Below are 9,952 nucleotides of genomic sequence, written 5' to 3'. Positions count from 1 at the left end.
ATTTATTACTATGATATTATATTACAATGTTATTTTGTGCACTTCGTAGATTTTAGTGAATTTAATTTCACGAAAAGTTGAAACTCTCATCAATGTGATTTGGCAACTATGGCAATGCTCCGAATCTTTCCGAACTTTTCCGAATCGCTTGAGATTCGGCTACCCTTCCGAATCTTTCCGAATCTCGATTCGGATAAAGATTCGTCCCATCACTAGTGGTCGCCTTCATTGAGTCCACAACAAACAAAGAGGAAGCAACCAAACGAAACTGATCGAAAAAAAACAAAGCTTCATTTTTTTTTTAGCTGCTAGTGAATATTTCCTCGTGAGACCCGAGCAAATAACGGTGTGAATTAAATGAAGTTGGCCTACTTTTTAGGATCAGTTGGCTGTGTTGATCACAAAAAAATAAGTTGTGAGAGTGTACATTTCTTAGTTTTCCGGCTGTCATGTGCAATATATTGCCCAATGGGATTTTGTTCACACAGAATCTGGTCAAATTTAAAATATCGAGAATATCACCTTTATTCCGATATACATCAACGTTCCTAGCTGTGGAAAGACTTAAAACTATTGCATGGAGATGTGATGCACAAAAACACGTTACAGTGTGTGCAACGGAACTTCGTGCGTTGAAGGCATCCAGGGTTTCGGCATCTGGAAGCTGACCTTTGGTCTAACAGTACTAGCATATGTCTTGCTCCCGCGGCCGTGACCACAGCAGGAGGCAGGGGTGTCGTCGTCATACAAGGGCGTTTTCTGGGGGCTCATCTTCGCATTCGTCACTGCTTGTTTCTTCCGTTAGCAAATTAAGTGCGATTGACAATTTGAAATCAAGAAGCTTCAGCCGCTGTTTTCTTGGAACTTCCAGAAGCTTACAGTCTTCTTTGTACCGCAACCATGCATTTATGGCAGCTATGTCCACCAGAAAAGAAGCGTTCGTACAGTCCACTTCCTTGTTCTCGCCGTCGTCGGATAGAGACTCAGCATCCGGTCACATAGGTGGACAACGCCTTTGTTTTTGTTGTATTCATCCACTGTGGCTGGACGGAATACATCCTGGTAGATTTTTTCCTTCTTGCACTACCTTTTGCAGGTACCAACAGCTTGCTCTCCGATGTGTGTGGAAGCCTGGGTGATAGGTTTGTTGTCAACCCACTTCACGAGGCAGATGCCATCTGATACATTTATCATTTGACTTGAGAATCCCCTTCCTTTCTTGATCAAAGTCTTGTCGGGAAGCTTTTTGCATGCTTCAGGATCCTGTTTTTCATAATGGTGCCAGTTGCACGCAAGTCCTTGCTTGCCAAGCGATGTAGCAGTGGTACTGTTGTGAAGTACCGATCAAAAAACAGTGCGCTGCTGCATAGCAGTGATTCCGACAAGCGCAATACAACGCAAGCACTTACACCCAGTTCTGAAGAATTAGGAGACAAAGTAGACTTTCCTTGGTGAATCTTAAAGTCAAGTACCATTCCCGTGGGAATAGCGAGAACAAAGTTTTTGAGCCCTCTGGGATGTGGTTTTCCAGGGACAAACCACTTGAGTGTCGTCCTGGCTGGCAATAGCCTCCAAGATTTATTCTGCGGTCTTTTTACGTGATCCTGAAATTGACGGACAAATGCCAAAATATCTAAGTAAATTTATTAAAACCAGAACAAATTAAATAATTAGAACTGTATATCTACTAATATCCTATGTGAACACCGGCTAGAAACATCGCAGCCACGTTTACCGAAACAAATCGAATATCTGTCAACTGAGCCCTTTTGTGCAACAGAATGTACACGGTAAGTAAAGCGCCACAAGAAAAACCGTGCTGAAAGCGCTGAAAGCAATCCTGCGACGTTTACGGCCATGTTCGTAGCGATATTAGAGTGTTTCATTCTACTTTGGTACACATAAAAAAGTACTTACGTGGCCCAGTCGCTTAGAACGTCTTTGTTGACATGGACGCCATCTTCAAACCCTCCTAGCGGAAGTTCCGTTGTGCTGGGCTCTTTCTCACTACACCAGATGGCAGCACATGGCCGTATAATTGATTAGGGAGGCTCAAGTGAGGGTGGGTGCAACTGCTAGATCGGCGATCACGGGACATGGACGCCATTTAATTGCTAAATTTTGCTGGGAGTCTATGGGGCAAAGGGTCGTTTTCTTTCCTAACTCAGGTCATAAAGGCCCATTAAGGTGCTTGAATAATTTACACAAGGTATAAATTATTACTTTTCCATAGCCACCAGTTTTGTTGCGATAGGTTAAGTATTTTTTAAACGCGAAAAATGGTAAAATCCGCCATCTTGGACGTTGCTACTTGTCTGGCAACCCTGCTTTCTCCGCTCGACGTTTGCAATTCTCGGAGCGAGAAGGAAGCGAGAGAGGCTGCGCCAAGGCGCTCGTTGCTTGCAATGGGAGGCGAGAGGAGGAAAGGCGCATGGATCAACAGAGTTGCAACAGAGCGGGCGCCTGCTCTCGTGCAGGCAACACTGGCGCATATCCTTTCTCGAATCCTCTCCCTCAGGCGCCGCCATTAAATTGCAAACGCTCTCCAGGTTTTGAGTTGCGCCCACCCTCACTACAGCCTCCCTATAATTGATTGCACAGCAGGACTCCGCTCCTTCGAACTTTCGAGTGTCGTAAACTCGATGAGACCGAGTGTGCAATATAATGCACGCGGGGTCTCACGAGGATATTTAATAAATTAAAAAAAGCGCATATGAAGATTTTCGAATAAAAGCTCAATCGAAGGCGAAAATAGGTTATCGCAGACGACAGTGGAAGAAAATAACAACAAAGTAGCAGACGACCCCCAAAATGTCCAGGTACAGTGGCTTAAAGGGGGTAGTGAACGAAACCGGAAAAGCGGCACAGCGGCCGGGGGTGGCGCTGGCGCTTGCAACTTTTTTTTTTTTTTTTTTTTTTTTTTTGGGGGGGGGGGGGGGGGGGGGGGAGATCGAGGGCCCTGGGGGCACTGAAGTAACTGAAAACCCAACAAAGTCAGGAGAGGCACCCAGGGTTAAAAAGAGGAGAAAACGTAAGAACAGGTATAAACAAACAGCACAATCAGACATTGGATATATTAACATGCAGGGTGGTAGAAATAGGTTAAAATGGGAAGAGGTAGAGGAGCAACTAAGAAAGGAGGATTTAATGGTGAATGGGTTTGTGGAAACACATCTCAGAGACATGGAGCAGCCACCTTGCAACCCTGACTATGTGTGGGAACAATGCAACAGAATGGGGGGAACGAGGAAGGGAGGTGGAATTGGAGCATTCATTAGGAAGAATGTGAACTTTCAATGGATTAGAAAGGAGTGAGCTGAACATTTGTGGCGGAAAGGAAAAGTCGCTGGGGAATCAACAGTCCTTGGAGTTGTTTACTTATGGACAGGGACAGGTGCTAAAGAGGAAAACAGAAAAATGATTGATTGCATATCAAGAGACATTAGTGAGCTAGGGGAAGGTTCTGAAATAATTATTATGGGAGACATGAATGCCCATATCGAGGGTCTGGATGGGTATACGGACTCAACCAGGGCCGTACCCAGAAAAACATTTCGGGGGGGGGGGGCGGGGGGGGGGGGGGGGTTCGGGGACAACGGCGGCCATTTTGAAAGTGTCTATTGTCTTATTTTCGCCTATGAATCATGTGCATCGGTGGCATATAATGGAGAGTTACAGCAAACCGGAGAACCGGTCCCGGTTTGGTACCCGGTAGCCGACTGCGCGTGCGCAGAGGTGGAGATTAAAATAGGCTGGCTGCCAGTGCACTGACCAGGGCCGTACCCAGAAAAAAATTTCGGGGGGGTTCAGAACCCTCTAAACCCCCCCCCCCCCTTCCCTGGTTACGGCCCTGGACTCAACTGGAAGCATATGACTAGAACTGGTAGAAAACATGACTTAGTTTTATATAATACCAGTCAGAAGTGCGACGGGCACATAACGTGGGAAACTGGCAGTCTACATTCAACTATAGATTATGTACTCATGTCACACAAAATATACGGTAAGTTACAAGTAATGAAAATAGATGAAGAAGATTCCAAAAGTCTTGGTAGTGATCACAAGCGTATTAAGCTGAATTTTGCCAGAGAAGTAAATGCCGAAACTAGACAACATAATTCAAAGCAAATTTTCTGCAGCGACAAAGAGTTGGAAATAGTTGCTAAAAGAATCGAGGAAGCATTTTCAGGGCAACAGTATACAGATTGGACCTATGAGAGTTTAACCAGGCTTTTTGCTCTGGAACTAGACAAAGTTCAGAGCAAACGAAAGGGGAAGCAAGGACATAGACCAAAAAGCTGGTGGGACAAAGAAGTGAAGCAAGCGATACAAAAACGTCAAGAAGCCTCTAGAGAACACAGGTATTCCAAGCGCAGTGGGGATTCAGAAACGGAAGTAACGAGAAAATGGGACACTTTTATAACATGTCGCCGAGAGGCATCCAGTTTGATCAATGCGAAAATTCAGAGAAAGGATGAGGAATGGATGAGTAATGAAAGCAAGAAAGATAGAAACGCAACCAAGAAGTTTTGGGAGCATTTGAACTCACTCGGTGAAACGACGCAAGCTAGACAGAGGTTCATATACTCTCGCATCAGGGAGATCAATTAAAGGGAGATGATGCGATACGATATATAGGAGCAGTGATGGAGGAGAAATTTCGGGAACGGGTACATGTGGAAGATAGGAGAACCGAAGGAAGTAGCAGTCCAGCTTGCGACATCGCGGATTTTGGACAAAGAGAATGGGAAAAGGCGGAACGAAGAGTCCCTAGTGGCACATCGACAGGCACATATGGGATCCCAATCAAGCTGGTAAAGAATTTGGGTCCTAAATCTAAGGCAAAACTAAGGGAGGTAGTGAGCACTATGATAACAAAAGGAAATATTCCAGATGAATGGAGGCTTAGTAGGATGAGTATGATATATAAGGGAAAGGGAGATAAGTCTGATATTAGGAATTATCGTCCCATAACCGTGACACCAGTTATTTACAGGTTGGTAATGCAGATTATAAAGAACAGACTGGAGGAGTGGGTAGATTGCGAAGGTATACTGGGCGAGTTACAGAACGGGTTTCGGAAACAAAGAAGGTTGGAGGACAATATATTTTCTCTAACACAGTGTATAGAAATAGCGCAAAAAAGAAAACAGAGAGCCCTGGCTGGCATTTCTGGATATCAAGGGTGCCTATGACAATGTGAACCAAAGGAACCTGTGGGACATAGTGGAGAGCTTAAACCTAGGTGAAGGACTAACAGCCCTATTAAGGAACATTTACAAAGATAATAAGGTGATTATAGCATGGGAAGGAAAGGCGACGGGAAAAATAGAGATAAGACGAGGCCTTAGGAAGGGGTGCCCGTTATCGCCATTGCTGTTTATGTTGTATCTGAGAGGATTGGAGGATAGACTAGAGAAGAGTGGGCTTGGATTCGACCTTTCGTACAGTAAGCTAGGCCAAAAAATTCAGCAATTCTTACCGGGATTGATGTATGCGGATGATATTGTACTAATGGCTAACAACAGTACAGAGTTGCAGGAATTAATGAGCATCTGTGGTAAGGAAGGAGAGGAATTAGGTATAGAATTCAGTAGTGAAACATCAGCAGTCATGATTTTTAACAATGATGAAGTTGAGAGGCTGAAAATACAGAATATTACAGTTGAGAGAGCTAGTAAATACAAGTATCTAGGAGTATGGATATGTGACGGTGCAGAATATCTCAGTTAGCATGAAAAGTATATAATAGGTAAGGGCAACAGAAATGAAGCTGTAATGAAAAATAGAGCACATTGGAATTACAACAGGTATGAGGTGGTGAGAGAGATTTGGAAAGGGGTCATGGTCCCTGGCTTGACTTTTGGAAACGCAGTGCTATGCATGAAATCCGAAGTGCATGCAAGACCAGAAATAAAACAGCGCGGAGTAGGTAGGCTGGCTTTGGGGTCACATTGCAAAACGCCAAACCAGGGAGTACAAGGAGACATGGGATGGGCGTCCTTTGAAAGCAGGGAAGCGGTGAGCAAGATAGAATTTGAGGATCGGTTGAGGCAAATGGACGGGGACCAATGGGCACGAAAGGTTTTCAGCTATTTATACATGAGGAGCATAGACACAAAGTGGAGACAGCGCACTAGGAAATTAAGAGGAAAGTTTTTAGGCTATAGTGGAGTTACGGAAGAGCAGGTCTCAGTTAAGAGGGCGCGGTACCTCTATTTATTCGTCCGTTTCAGCCACCAGATGGCGCGCGGCTCGAAACGTGGTTGAACGCGCAACTTCTAGATGGCGCCAGTATCGAGATGTGAAAAGGCCCGCGTTATCCGCTGCGTGAAATAGATCCCGAAATGTGCCGTGTTCTCCCGGCGGAGGAAGTTTCTCCTTCCCTCGCGCGCGCTTGGTTTGTACGCGCGTCGCGCGGTGGCCGAGTCCGGCCTCTGCGCTGTGTGATGCCGTGGGTGGCGCTCGTTTCTGTTCGGAGGAAGGAATAAAAATGCCGGTCCCCTTTTTTACGACGCTCGTTTCTATAGCTTGTTTTCCTTTTTCTTTTTTTTTTTGTCTCAAGTGACCTACAGTACCGCCTGTTCGAAATCCTTTGCGGTGAGCGATTGAGTCAGGTTAGCATTTCATTTGGGTCAGCACTACACGTTCAATGGAGACCTCGGGCGGCGATGTAAATATGCATTGCTCCCCAAAGTGTGTCCAAGGCGCGCAATGACAATTGGAAAGGGTATTGAAGGCGCGCGACCGTCGGTTGGTAAAATACGTGCGTTAGATTCACTTATTCAGTCTAATCATTTTTGCCAAGGTCTTTTATCTGTTTCGACAAATGACATGGTCGAGTCTATTGATAACCTTAGCTAGATTGGACGTACGGAGTGTCCGGGCTTTGAATAAATTTGCTTCGTTTATGTGAATGAATAACTGTTTTCTCTTTTCCGTGCTCGGTGCTACGCAAAAATCGCTGAAATGTTATGGTAGCTCAGTGTGGCGGCGTTTTGCACGCTGACTCGCTATTGCATTCGCTGTGCACAATATGTGTTCAGATGGAATGTGCCAAATCGTGTTTCCGATCGATATGATAGATTTACTTTGCTACAGTGTTAATTATATTTTCCTTATTTAAACTGGTTCGTCCCTGATCTGAGCCTAAGTTCAAATTCGAAGGGCAGACAGACTTAGCGTCGTAACAGCCGTAATGCGCAGAAAGAAATTAGTACCATGAAATAAAAACAAAAGGATACGAGGTGGCTCAGTGTTATAGAAGTAATGAGTGTGCAAAGGATGCCATCGTACGTGTTTTTTTGTTTTGTTTTGTTTTAACTCTCCGCATCGTTGGGAAACGCTCAAGGTACCAGCAAAGACAGCGAGCTGGCGTGAAATTTCCATCGAGCGGAAAACGAGTGTCATTTTTATTTCATCATGCGCTTTCATTTTGATATGGCTCAAAATGGGCGCGAAATAGTAACAGGTAAGGCAACAAAATTTAGATGTTAGGCCTGGAGAACCGCCATACTCAGCCGTGTTGGGGGCATCTCTCGCGAGTCAATACGGCAAAAGTATTGCGCGTCGAACTGTACGTGAGAGTTATCCATTTCAGCGAAACCTTGATTTCGCAAAACTATTGTGGCTCGAGTCGTGGCTTCCAGCACTTGGAAGCCACGAGCGAGAAATAAATGACAGTTGATTTTGAAGGACAATCGCGACGTGGAAACCCATAAAAGAGAGTTCCAATAAGACGAGAGCTTCCCCTTCTCTTCAAGTGCGTGGGTTACGCTCTCAATCCTGCACCTGTGGTAACACTGCAGGCTCCTAAAATCGCCTTGAAAACGTTCCTGCTCGCAACAACTTTTTTTTTTTTTTTTTGTCGAGGCGCTATTTCATTTTTTTTTTCTTTTTGTCTACCTTGATACCCCATCAACGCAAAAACTACCATAAACAAAAAAAAAAAAAAAAAAATAGTGGCATACAACGACAACGCACCAACCGGGACCCGAGTCAAGGCAAGAACGACCAACTACTACAAGGGGAAAAAAATCATGTTCGCATACACAGACAGAACGCCTCCATCGAAAGAAATGAATCATGCGCTTGTCCTGCCAGTCTCGTTGTGCGTCTGTCAAAAGCCACAAAGGAGGAAGACAATCAGCGCCTACACCACTCCCCTCCCCTCCCCCCCCCCCCCCCCCCCCCCACCACCCCTAAAAAGAAGAAAAGAAAGGTTTCTTGGGCGCGCGCGCGGTCGCCCAAGCGATGACCTTGGAAGGGTATGCGATTGTAGCACGTTTGTCCCCCGGTTGTGCCCCTGTCTCAAATGCCACGGTCCGTTTCTCCCAAGTGCCCGTCTTATCTTCCCGAGTATCAACTCCGCAGTGATTCTGAATCATTCCGATGCTTTCCAACGTTGCAAAACTGTTAGACGAATATTTGCACAGAAGTATACACTGTTCGCAGAACTATCTACGGCGCTAAAATTCAAAAGCGCCGTGTTGGATTCGGGAACTCGTGTAGGTTTAGCTCATTGTTGGAACATTCTTATTCGCTCGATGAACTCCACAAAACGTGTAAATATTAGAATGAACTTTCCAGAGAACGATAGTTGTTGTCGGGGTTCCAGGCGACCGGACAGGTCGCAAGTATTGGCTGATTAAAAATTTTATTTCATAATCACAATCGTATCATCAAGGGCATGCCATTTCCTCATCACTTCTACGAAAAGAGTTGCTGTATTCGTAGCACACACAGACGGAAACGGTTGAGACTGTGCCCAAATAATATCATCTTTTGGCAGGTACTGCGCAGCGATTACACACAATGCCTCTAACATAAACATGCTGCTCCACATGTCTATTCACAAGATGCAATACATTGTTCTCCCAACTTTGTTGAAATGGGCATGAAAGCGCGTAACCGTCACTTTTTTTAAGTTCTACTTAGAGGTGAAGTGTTTACCGTAAAAAGTCGTTAATTATTTTTTTTTTCCGTTCCACTACAAAGCTCGATTCACTTAAATTTTTGTTTTTATATCGTCTCTACAGCGCTTTTACGTCGGTACTTTCGTGTTAGAGGACACCACATAATGTGCGAAAAAAAAAAAAAACAAAAAAAAAGAACGGTAGGATTGATGCTGCATAGCCTTTTTTTTGTGGACATCAAGAAAAAAAAAAAGATAGTAGTTGTCTTCACTTCGCACTGCATGTTTTAGCACGGAAGTTCCTATTTGGTTATGATGTCTTTATTTTCTTAAAAATTGTATACAGTAATTTAAATTACCGAATTACAAAAACGTCGTGTTGGGACGCCATGACGACAGTGACACTCGTGTTCCCTCGTGGTTTTCGACAGCATTTCTACGATGAATTGCCAGGATCGCGAGATGCAACAGCGTGACGCTCTGTCTTCTGTGACGTCATTTGTTGCACTTCGGGACCACTTTTGATGTATGGCCAGCATAAGACGCTAAACACACCGGTCGGAGACGCGCTGCAGGTGCCAGTACTGGTCCTAAAAGTATGGGACCGGACATTTCATCGAACGCCGTTTTGTCGAACGCCGTTTCATCGAAGCCGTTTTATCGAATGCCGTGTCATCGAACGCCGTTTCATCGAACACCGCTTCATCGAAGCCGTTTCATCGAACGCCGTTTTATCGAACGCCGTCTTATCAAACGCCAGGGTGGCATTCCCGCTTCTTGAAGCTGGTCGGAGGTGCCCATCCCGGGTTATGGAAGTTTTTTACTTGCATCGCCGCAGAACATCAACTGATGGAAGACAAGCTGGAGGCGATGCTGAGTTCCCAAGAGCCTCCTCGCCAGAAGGTCATAGAGGCAAGAAAAGGGAAGGTCCGCCTTTTTTAAAAGAACCGACGGAGCATGGCTCTGGGGGACTTTTTGAGAGCAATTTTGAAACGGTGAATGGCTGTCACACGAACATATGAGCCCCCGAAAGTTTTC

At 45.1% G+C, this 9,952-nt stretch overlaps 1 pseudogene; it reads right to left on the bottom strand.

Moving 5' to 3' along the window:
• Positions 1 to 527: 527 nt before the first annotated feature.
• LOC115323729 lies at positions 528 to 1,859 on the bottom strand (annotated as a pseudogene).
• Between the last annotated feature and the right edge of the window lie 8,093 nt (positions 1,860 to 9,952).

This window comes from Ixodes scapularis, unplaced genomic scaffold (genome assembly GCF_016920785.2).
Source record: "Ixodes scapularis isolate PalLabHiFi unplaced genomic scaffold, ASM1692078v2 PGA_scaffold9__187_contigs__length_104089568, whole genome shotgun sequence".
NCBI lineage: Eukaryota > Metazoa > Arthropoda > Arachnida > Ixodida > Ixodidae > Ixodes > Ixodes scapularis.
This window is presented reverse-complemented; position numbering and strand designations above follow the sequence as displayed.